Raw genomic sequence first — 12,212 nt, 5'->3', positions numbered from 1 at the left:
ACTGACTGTATGGGTATCTCTGTCAGAGTAGTCTCCATGTCCTTATTTCCCAGTACTGACTGTATGGGTATCTCTGTCAGAGTAGTCTCCATGTCCTTATTTCCCAGTACTGACTGTATGGGTATCTCTGTCAGAGTAGTCTCCATGTCCTTATTTCCCAGTACTGACTGTATGGGTATCTCTGTCAGAATAGTCTCCATGTCTTTCCATTTGGATTCATATTCTGAATTGCACCAACACACCAGGGGTCTCAATTGGGCCGACACATAATAATCTTTTAGGTTTGGTAAGGCCATACCCCCACAGTTTTTTGGTAAGTGTAATGTTGTATATCTAATTCTTGGTCTCTTACTGTTCCAGATGAACCTTGATATCCGTTTATTCCTAAACTGTTTAGGTGGGATTTCTATGGGCAGTGATTGGAACAAATACAGTAACCTTGGCAGGATGTTCATTTTGATTGTTTGAATTCTACTACTAAGATCTAAGGGAAGTGAATTCCACCTGTCTAGGTCGTCATATATTTTCTTGTTCATGTGATCGTAATTCATGCAATAAAGTTTGGGTGTATCTTTTGGTAAATTTACTCCCAGATATTTAATGGATGAAGAGGGGTCCAGGTGAAGTTGTACCTATTCTTCAGCTCTTCCTGTGGGGTATAATTATATACTAGGGTTTGGGTCTTGTGTACGTCAAGCACATACCCTGAATATGTTCCAAATGTTTGTAAAACGTCCATCAATCTAGGTACACCTGAGCCTGGGTCTTTAAGGAATAACAGAACGTCATCAGCATACATGCATATATTATGTTCACTGCCTCTTATTGTTATTCCCTCTAAGGTTGGGTCCTGTCTTATTGCCTGTGCTAACGGTTTGAGGTACAAGGAGAAGAGCGCGGGTGAAAGATGACAACCTTGTCTTGCCCCTCGCTCTAATTTTTTTGTTTGTGTCAAATGTCCATTTCTCTTTATTCTAGCTGTCGGACATGAAAACAGTGTTTTGATGCACTGTATCACTTCTTTGTTGAAACCAAACCTTTCCATAACTTGGAATAGGTAATCCCATCCCACTGAACCAAATGCTTTTTCTGCATCTAGGCTGATTAATATTGCACTTGTCTTATTCTGAGTAATGTGGTCCATGCCATGCAGTGTTCTCCTTATATTGTCCTGTGTCTGCCTATTTTGTATGAAACCAGTTTGATCTCCGTCAATCAATTCTGGGATTATGTTCTCCATTCATTTGGCTATTATTAATATAATAATAATAATAATAATAATATATGCCATTTAGCAGACGCTTTTATCCAAAGCGACATATAGTTTATAATCTGTATTAAGAATTGCGATAGGTCTATATGAACTGCATTCTTATCTTTACCCTCTTTTGGGATTACTGATACGAAGGTCTCTCTCCATGAGACCCCCCTCCCTCAGAGTCCAGTTAAAACAGGCCTTAAGTAGGGGTGCTAATTGTTCTCTGAAGGTCTTGAACCATTCTGAAGGGAAGCCATCAGTGCCTGGAGACTTGTTGGATATTTCTGAAGTTAGTCTATCATTTTGCTCTGTCCCAATTGAGGGGAGATCGAGTGAGTTCAAAAAGTGCTCTATTGTCTGTGCATCTGGCTTCTCTGGTTGCTTGTACAGATTTGTGTAATATGATTCAAATGCATTCTGTATTTCATCTCATTTGCATGTGATCTTTTTTGTTTTGGGGTCTTTTATTTTGAAAATGGCATTCCGTGCTTGTTGTTTCCTTGAGTCTCTATGCTAGTAATTTGGTTGCCTTTGAGTCTGCTTCATAATATCGTTGTTTCAGGAACCTAAGCTTTTTCTCTACTTCTTCTCTATAAATCTGGTCAATTTCCTGTTTTGCCTTTTGAATCTCTCGTAATATAAGGAGGGTCTTTGTATTGACTATGAGATCGTTCTCAAAGTTTCCTAGGGTTTCCTGTAATTTCAACAGTTTCTGTGCTTTAATCTTTTTCTTGAGAGATGATGTGGCTATGATCTTCCCTCTACTGCCTTAGCTGCATCCCACAATATAGCAGGAGATACTTCCCCATTATCGTTATTCTCCAGATAGATGTTGAAATTACGTCTTTATTGATTCCTTGAACGCTGGATCATTCAGGATGCTTGTATTAAGACTCCATATAGTATTTCTTGGTTTGCTATCAAGGTGTAGAGTTAGGTAAACTCTATTATGACCTGATAAGTCGCTCTGCCCGATTCTACAATCCTTAAGCCTGTGTCTATCTGCACTGTACATTTAAAAAAGTCATCTAACCTGGAGTATTCAATGTGGCGGGCTGAGTAAAAAGTATATTCCTTACCGGTATTGTGGGTGTCACGCCATACATTGAGCAGTCATAGATCCTGCAGTATCCTATTGATCTTTTTGTCAACTCGGCTCATTTTCCTATTTTGGTTTGTGCTGTCCAGTTTTGAGTTTAGAATTGTGTTAAAGTCCCCTCCACAGATAAGAGTGCCAGTGGTTTCTGTGGCAATTAAATGAAACACCTTCCTGTAGAAGACCATGTCACTTCCTGGGGGTGCATATACATTCAATAATGTAACTTCCTGTAGAAGACCATGTCACTCCCTGGGGGTGCATATACATTCAATAATGTAACTTCCTGTAGAAGACCATGTCACTCCCTGGGGGTGCATATACATTCAATAATGTAACTTCCTGTAGAAGACCATGTCACTCCCTGGGGGTGCATATACATTCAATAATGTAACTTCCTGTAGAAGACCATGTCACTCCCTGGGGGTGCATATACATTCAATAATGTAACTTCCTGTAGAAGACCATGTCACTCCCTGGGGGTGCATATACATTCAATAATGTAACTTCCTGTAGAAGACCATGTCACTCCCTGGGGGTGCATATACATTCAAAAATGTAACTTCCTGTAGAAGACCATGTCACTCCCTGGGGGTGCATATACATTCAATAATGTAACTTCCTGTAGAAGACCATGTCACTCCCTGGGGGTGTGTATACATTAAATAATGTAACTTCCTGTAGAAGACCATGTCACTCCCTGGGGGTGTGTATACATTCAATAATGTAACTTCCTGTAGAAGACCATGTCACTCCCTGGGGGTGCATATACATTAAATAATGTAACTTCCTGTAGAAGACCATGTCACTTCCTGGGGGTGTGTATACATTCAATAATGTAACTTCCTGTACCATTCAATAATTCAATAATGTAACTTCCTGTAGAAGACCATGTCACTCCCTGGGGGTGCATATACATTCAAAATGTAACTTCCTGTAGAAGACCATATCCCTGGGGTTGCATTCAAAAATGTAACTTCCTGTAGAAGACCATGTCACTCCCTGGGGGTGCATATACATTCAATAATGTAACTTCCTGTAGAAGACCATGTCACTCCCTGGGGTTGCATATACATTCAATAATGTAACTTCCTGTAGAAGACCATGTCACTCCCTGGGGGTGCATATACATTCAATAATGTAACTTCCTGTAGAAGACCATGTCACTCCCTGGGGGTGCATATACATTCAATAATGTAACTTCCTGTAGAAGACCATGTCACTCCCTGGGGGTGTGTATACATTATATAATGTAACTTCCTTGTTATCCAGTTTACATTTAACAAGTATAAATCTACCCTCCTTGTCTTTTATTTCTGACATCAACTCAAAATTAACTGAATTTCGGATCAAGATTGCAACTCCCCTTCTACCCATTTTGTAAGAAGAAAAAAAAAGTGTTCCTATATCCCATTTTCTTGAGTTTCTCGTGTTCAGGTGTGGATAAGTGAGTTTCCTGACAGAATAGTATGTCAACTCTCTCCCGTTTTATCTTTGCTATGACCTTACTTCTCTTGATGTAACTCCCCAGCCCGTTTACATTGAGACTGATGACCTTACTTCTCTTGATGTCACTCCCCAGTCCGTTTACATTGAGACTTATGACTTCCGTTTACATTGAGACTGACCTCATGACACTCCCCAGTCCGTTTACATTGAGACTTATGACCTTACTTCTCTTGATGACACTCCCCAGTCCGTTTACATTGAGACTGATGACCGTACTTCTCTTGATGTCACTCCCCAGTCGGTTTACATTGAGACTGATGACCTTACTTCTCTTGATGTTACTCCCCAGTCTTTTTACATTGAGACTTAGGACCTTACTTCTCTTGATGTCACTCCCCAGTCCTTTTAAATTGAGACTTAGGACCTTACTTCTCTTTATGTCACTCCCCAGTCCTTTTACATTGAGACTTAGGACCTTACTTCTCTTGATGTCACTCCCCAGTCCTTTTACATTGAGACTTAGGACCTTACTTCTCTTGATGTCACTCCCCAGTCCGTTTACATTGAGACTTATGACCTTAAATTCCCCATGATGCATCGATATAAATAAAAAACCTGTGCACCATATCTGCCTGCTTATCATAAACCTAAAAATGAACGAAAAATCAAGAACGATAATAAAGTAAACCAAAGTGGGAAAATACCTTGGTATTTGGATTCCCATATCAGTAGACTGTCTCTTGCCTCTGGGGTTTGAGGGGGACGAGCCAGTCCGCAGGATGGGCCCCTCGCTCAGATATGAAAATGCGTGACGTAGTCACAAACAAGACCCGTTGGAACCGAAAATAATAAGGGCGCCTATTTCGTCGCTTATACACATCGGTTAATTACAAGTGAAAACTATATCGGTCATGCTTGCAAATCATGAATCCTCCGCTTGATATGCCCTTCTGTCGCCCCGTTGTAAATGTGTCATTAATCCCTAGCTAATATATATGTTATTAACGTGACGCTACTTAGTGTGTTCGTAAAGAACACATGCTTTTGGCAACTCACCCTTGTTCAGCATTGGGGGAAAATAGGGTAAATTCTTTACCTATTGCAATGTCAACCGTAACAACCCAGTCTTAACAGCTCGCGGTAACTATTAATTCTGTTAAATCTGATTCAGTGTCTTACATCTTCCCGTTGGAAATGCCTGAGTCTCTCTCGGATGTGAACGTCCTCTCGCCGAGATGGTTTCCCTCTTTCTCCATGACCCTGCTTGTCGACAATGATCCATGGGAGAGCCTGCTCGAGTCTTTCCACTGGTGATGTCGCCTTTCTCCTGGCGGTTTACTCCACTGGTAAGCCCCTTGACTTCAGGTCCTCAGCCGCCTCGTCTGCATGCTCGTATGTAACCGGGCCATTTTCCAGAAATGCCCGCATTTTTGCCAGGTATGGTGTTTGGAAGCGAATACCCTTCTCTTTGAGTGCTTTCTTAATGGGGTGTATTCTTTCCTTCTTTTCAGTATCTCTCCCGCGTTGTCATGATCAAAGAACACTCGTTGGCCTTGGAAGTTATCGGGCTTTTTCCAGGTTGCATGTAAGACTTTCTCTTTGACTGAGAATTTTAGGAACCGTACTACTATGGATCTTGGTGGGGTGCTGCTGGGGGGTTTTGAGGCCAGAGCTCGGTGTGCTCTCTCGATTCACAGGTCAGTGTCGTATGCCCTTGAATAGACCCTCCACGAAGTTGGCCATAGAGTATTTGTCTGCGTCCTCTACTACGTTATTTTTTTATTTTTTATTTTTTACATTTTACCTTTATTTAACCAGGCTGTCACGCCTTGGTCATTGTATCTTGTGTTTTTGTTATATGTTTGGGTAGGCCAGGGTGTGACATGGGTTTATATGTTGCGTTTCGTATTGGGGTTTGTATTAATTGGGATAGTGTATTATTAGGGGTGTGTCTAGTTAGGCTTGGCTGCCTGAGGCGATTCCTAATTGGAGTCAGCTGATTCTCGTTGTCTCGGATTGGGAGCCGTATTTAGGTAGCCTGAGTGCGCGTTGTATTTCGTGGGTGATTGTACCTGTCTCTGTGTTAGTCACCAGAAAGGCTGTAATTAGTTTCTCTCGTTTGTTGTTTTCTTCTTCAGTTATTTCATGTACCGCATTTATCTTTATTAAAGTCATGAGTAACCTACACGCTGCATTTCGGTCTGACTCTCTTCAAACAACAGACGAACTTCGTTACAGAATCACCCACCACCATTCACAGACCGAGCAGCGTGTGAACTGGCAGGATCTAAAGGAGGACGTTATGGACGGCAGAAGCAGGGATTATACGACGTGGGAAGAAATCGACAGGTGGGCAGACGACCCAGAGCGAGTGCAGGAGCCCGCCTGGGATTCCCTACAGCAATGCGAAGAGGGCTACAGGCGAATCGAATCAACGAAAAAGACACGCCGGAAAAACGGAGAGGTGCTGGTTTAAACAGGCAGCGACAGCTGGAGCAGCAAAGGGAGGATGAATTATTTGGAGAATGGACATGGGAAGACGTGTTGGATGGTAAAGGTTGTTACACTTGGGAGGAGATATTGGCCGGAAGAGATCGCCTCCCATGGGAACAGGTGGAGGCACTAAGGAGAGCAGAGGCAGCGGGAGATAGGAGCCGACTATACGAGGGAACACGGTTGGCAAGGAAACCGGAAAAACAGCCCCAAAAAAAATATTGGGGGGGAGCTAGAAGGGAGAATAGTTATGCCAGGTAGGAGACCTGCGCATACTCCCTGTGCTCACCGTTGGGCTAGAGAGACCGGGCAGGCACCGTGTTATGCTATGGAGCGCACAGTGTTTTCAGTGCGGGAGCATAGCCCGGTGAGGCACATACCAGCTCTTCCTATTGGCCGGGCTAGAGTGGGCATCGAGCCAGGTAAGCTTGGGCAGGCTCGGTGCTCAAGAGCTCCAGTGCGCCTGCACGGTCCGGTCTATCCAGAGCCACCTCTACACACCAGTCCTCCGGTAGCAGCTCCCCGCACCAGGCTTCCTGTGCGTGTCCTCGCGCCAGTACCACCAGTTCCAGCACCACGCACCAGGCCTTCAGTGCGCCTCGCCTGTTCAGCGCAGCCAGTGCTTTTCTCCCCTCCTGCGCTGCCAGAGTCGTCTCCCGCTTGTTTAGCGCAACCAGAGCTGTTCTCCTCTCCTGCGCTATCGGAGTCTCCCGCCTGTTTAGCGCAGCCAGAGCCTTTCTCCTCTCCTGCGCTGCCGGAGTCTCCTGTCTGTCCAGCGCCACCAGTGCTCCCAGTCGGCCCAGCGCGTCCAGTGCGCCTCGCCTGTTTAGCGCAGCCAGAGCTGTTCTCCTCTCCTGCGCTGTTGGAGTCTCCCGCCTGTTTAGCGCAGCCAGAGCTTTTCTCCTCTCCTGCGCTGTTGGAGTCTCCCGCCTGTTCAGCGCCGCCAGTGCTCCCAGTCTGCCCAGCGCCGCCAGTCAGCCCAGCGTCACCAGTCTGCCAGGATCCACCAGAAGTGCCAGTCTGCCAGAAGTGCCAGTCTGCCAAGATCTTCTAGATCGGCCAGACAACCTGAATCATCCAGTTCCACCAGCCAGCCAGGATTTACCGGAGCCTACTACCTGCCTGAGCTTCCTCTCAGTACTGAGCTTCCTCTCAGTACTAGGCTTCCTCTCAGTACTAGGCTTCCTCTCAGTACTAGGCTTCCTCTCAGTACTAGGCTTCCTCTCTGTACTGGGCTGCCTCTCAGTACCGGGCTTCCCCTCAATACCGGGCTGCTTCGGTCCCGGGCTGCCCCTCTGTCCCGGGCTGCCCCTCTGTCCCGGGCTGCCCCTCTGTCCCGGCTGCCCCTCTGTCCCGAGCTGCCCCTCTGTCCTGAGCTGCCCCTCTGTCCTGAGCTGCCCCGCTGTCCTGAGCTGCCCCTCTGTCCCGAGCTGCCCCTCTGTCCCGAGCTGCCCCTTGGTCCCGAGCTGCCCCTCAGTTATGTGGGGATCAGGGTGAGGACTATTAGGCCATGGTCGGCGGAGAAGGTGGATTATCCTAGGATGCGAAGGGGAGGAACTAGGACATTTATGGAGTGGGGTCCACGTCCCGAGCCAGAACCGCCACCATGGACAGACGCCCACCTGGACCCTCCCTATGCTCTTGAGGTGTGTCCCGGAGTCCGCACCTTAGGGGGGGGGTTCTGTCACGCCTTGGTCATTGTATCTTGTGTTTTTGTTATATGTTTGGGTAGGCCAGGGTGTGACATGGGTTTATATGTTTTGTTTCGTATTGGGGTTTGTATTAATTGGGATTGTGTATTATTAGGGGTGTGTCTAGTTAGGCTTGGCTGCCTGAGGCGATTCCTAATTGGAGTCAGCTGATTCTCGTTGTCTCGGATTGGGAACCGTATTTAGGTAGCCTGAGTGCGCATTGTATTTCGTGGGTGATTGTACACGCTGCATTTCGGTCTGACTCTCTTCAAACAACAGACTCTCTTCGTTACACAGGCAAGTCAGTTAAGAACATATTCTTATTTTCAATGACGGCCTGGGAACCGTGGGTTAACTGCCTGTTCAGGGGCAGAACAACAGATTTGTACCTTGTCAGCTCGGGGGTTTGAACTCGCAACCTTCCGGTTACTAGTCCAACGCTCTAACCACTAGGCTACGCTGCCGCCCCGTTATAAAGTCTAATGTTTTTTCGACGTGAGAAACCTTCGAGTTCTGTCACTTTTGTCTGTAGTGCGTGTTGGCTTTTCAGTGACTGTTCAAGTATTTCTTTGACTGCGGAGATCCATCCGTCCGTTTCCTCAATGTGCAGTTCTGCGTCTCCCATTCTTGTAGATATACTGTGAAGTTCTAATTTGTTTTCTTCCAGTTTCTGGTTAATGTCCTTCTTGAACTCATTTAGATATTTTCTTACATCTTCTCGAAGTTCCTCTCATAAGCTTGTGAGCGCCTCATGCAATTCCTCCTTCATCACCTCACGAAATTAGGGTTATTTTGCTGCTGCGATCTTATTTGCGCTAGCATTAGCCATTTCGGGCTCATCGACGATTATATCTTCCTCTGTCTTGTTACAGGCTGTTGTTGTAGCTCCGTGACCTTTTCCTATTTTCCCCCTTTCCATAAGTTATTAGTCAATGCAGTGGCCTAACCTCTACCCTTGCCGATATGAAAGAATTCAATAGCCATCAGCAATAGGAACTCAATCTATTCTTCTTGGAGGACGGATGTTTTTTCTGCCATATTTATTAACCCAGTGGCCACCAACCCTGGTTCTGGAGGACTATGGATGTGGTTATGAAGGCTTTTGTTCCAACCTAGCACCTAACTTATTTTGGACACACTCAGTGATGGTAGTCGGGCAGATTGCCCTTCCCATGTCAGAGTACAGGAAAACTAACCAAACGGGGATGCCGTTGAAAAAGCTAAATGATTATGACTAAGTGGAACAAATGTGGCTTTGTTGATTTAGCCCACATTGTTCAGTGAAACTGCTGAATCTTATGGACCTAAGACCAAGCTAGCTGTTTCAAATGGTTTAAAATAGCTGTTTTAAACTCACTGGATCTGTCCTGAATCTATCGAGGAAGGAAGGATCACAAAATGTTAAAAGTAGTGGTTTTGTTTTGACTTATACTGTAATATTGTGATGGTCTCTGACATAGTCAAAGAGGCCTGGTTCCAACCTCAGTAACCCTCTAGTCCATGAATAGGAGGAAAGCCCTGGTGTAGTTGACTGATTTACATTGCCATCTTAGTTCTTTATCCAGGGATCAGTTATAGTAAATGCAATCCAGAAACGGTTCAACAACAAAAACAAATACCATCGTAATCAATGTTCCCTCTAAGCTGCATGCGTGCGCAGGCATTCAGTAGCCCCTAGACTGTGGCACAGCTCCCCTGCGACTGAAGAATTATTAGCCCAGAGAGACCATCTCTGCAGCACTCCACCAATCAGGCCTTTATGGTAGAGTTGCCAGACGGAAGCCACATGACGGCCCGCTTGAAGTTTGCCAAAAGGCACCTAAAGGACTCTGGTCTGATGAAACCAAGATTGAACTCTTTGGTCTGAATACCAAGCGTCACGTCTGGAGGAAACCTGGCATCATCCCAACGGTGAAGCATGGTGATGGCAGCATCAGGCTGTGGGGATGTTTAATCAGAGGCAGGAACTGGGAGAAGGCTTAAGAATCCTTCTTTAAACACTATGCTGTGGGGATGTTTAATCAGAGGCAGGAACTGGGAGAACGTGGTTCAAACTGTAGAACCAAGTTCCTACATTTGAATATACAAATGGATTTTATCAAACAAAACTATGCTACAATTTATCTCTGGGACCCTCAGGATGGCAAATAAGAGCAAGATTACTGAATGTAAGTACATTATTGACATTCAGAGGTGAATGTATCAAACCAGTTTCTGTGATAAGTCTTTTGTTGTTGTGTACTCTCCTCAAATAATAGCATGGTATGTTTTCAATGTAATAGCTACTGTAAATTTGACACTGCAGTTAGATAAAAATAATTTAAGCTTTCTGCCCATATAAGACATGTCTATATCCTGGAAAGTTGGCTGTTGTTTACAACGTTATTCTAGTCACACTGGTGCACATTAGCAACAACCGTCCGGGTTTAGGGACACAGATCTGTAGAGGTTAAAAAACAACATGCACAAGGAAATCTAGAATTTAGATACCTCAAAGCACCAACGTCAAACGCCTTTTCTCATTCTCACTCACAATCCTACCAGTTTATTCTGTACTAGGGTCATTTAATCATATTTTACCAACTTGATTTAATAAAAAAAGTACAAATCTACTTGAACACACGTTCTGGCAACATACACTTCCAACCACCACACACACACACGCACAGAAAGAGTCACGTTCTGTTTCTCTAAGTCAGAGTATAAATGGTCCCTTTGAGGCCTGGTACGGAGGGAGCATGCAGTGGGCTTGAGCTGGCTGAGCGGCGAGAAAGCCGTAAGAGGATTTGGGTAACTAATGCCTGAAGAAAGGTGCCAACACCGTGCCCTGGGACAGCTAAGCCCTCAGCCCTGACTGCTTTACGTCATTTACTTCCTTACTTACCACTCAAGACACTCCAGTTCCTCTGTCTCCTTGCTTCTTTCCTCTTTCCTTGTCCCTCTCTTCCACTCTGGTAAGTCCAGGTAACTGGTTACATCCAGATAGCAGATGAATCAATGGGAAGAAGCAGGGTGACCAAAAGAAAAGCTCTCTTGAAATCTTTCCACTTGCTGCGGTCTCGGTCTCTGTTTGTCCTCTCTCACGCTGTCACATGCTTTCCCCTTTTCCTTCTCTCTCTCTGAGGTACCTGTTGCTCTCTGGTAGAAGAGTGACTACAGCCCCTCTCTCGCTCATTCAGTTAGACCGCTGATCTCCATTAGCAGGGAGGCGGACTTAGTGCGCCACACAGGCACAGTGACCAGTCGAGAAGGGGGAAGGAGGGGGGAAGAGGAAGAGGCTGGGGACTGAGATGTCATGGGGTGGCAGATGGTGCCAGACTGGTCAGGGTTGCAACAGACAGGGCTGGTCACTTGGCTGCTTAGACGCAGGGCTAGATGCAAGATACATATCTGCTCTCCTCCGCCCAATCCCTTCCTCCATCCTGCACCTATTGTCCCACAAAACACATTGTAATGTAATATATCGTGCCCTCAGAAAGCATTCATACCATTTGATTTATAGCCTGAATTCAAAATTAATTTAAATAGAAGGGTGAAAAATAACATCTACACACAATACCCCATAATGACCAAGTGACATGTTTTTAGAATATATATATTTTTTTGTAAATGAAATACAGACATATCTCATTTACAAACAGTACCAGTCAAAAGTTTGGACACACCTACAGTGGGGAGAACAAGTATTTGATACACTGCCGATTTTGCAGGTCTTCCTACTTACGAAGCATGTAGAGATCTGTAATTTCTATCATAGGTACACATTACATTTACATTTACATTTAAGTCATTTAGCAGACGCTCTTATCCAGAGCGACTTACAAATTGGTGCATTCACCTTATGACATCCAGTGGGACAGTCACTTAACAATAGTGCATCTAAAACTTAGGGGGGGGGGGTGAGAGGGATTACTTATCCTATCCTAGGTATTCCTTAAAGAGGTGGGGTTTCAGGTGTCTCCGGAAGGTGGTGATTGACTCCGCTGTCCTGGCGTCGTGAGGGAGTTTGTTCCACCATTGGGGGGGCCAGGGCAGCGAACAGTTTTGACTGGGCTGAGCGGGAGCTGTACTTCCTCAGTGGTACACTTCAACTGTGAGAGACGGAATCTAAAACAAAAATCCAGAAAATCACATTGCATGATTTTTAAGTAATTCATTTGCATTTTATTGCATGACATAAGTATTTGATCACCTACCAACCAGTAAGAATTCCAGCTCTCACAGA

General features: G+C 45.0%; 1 pseudogene; it reads right to left on the bottom strand.

Moving 5' to 3' along the window:
* LOC124000480 overlaps positions 1–11,183 on the bottom strand; it is a 92,776-nt pseudogene extending 81,593 nt beyond the window's left edge.
* Positions 11,184–12,212: the final 1,029 nt, after the last annotated feature.

This window comes from Oncorhynchus gorbuscha, linkage group LG16, assembly GCF_021184085.1.
Source record: "Oncorhynchus gorbuscha isolate QuinsamMale2020 ecotype Even-year linkage group LG16, OgorEven_v1.0, whole genome shotgun sequence".
Classification (NCBI taxonomy): Eukaryota; Metazoa; Chordata; class Actinopteri; order Salmoniformes; family Salmonidae; genus Oncorhynchus; species Oncorhynchus gorbuscha.
The sequence above is the reverse complement of the archived record's forward strand: the minus strand, read 5'-3'. Positions and strand labels throughout refer to the sequence as shown.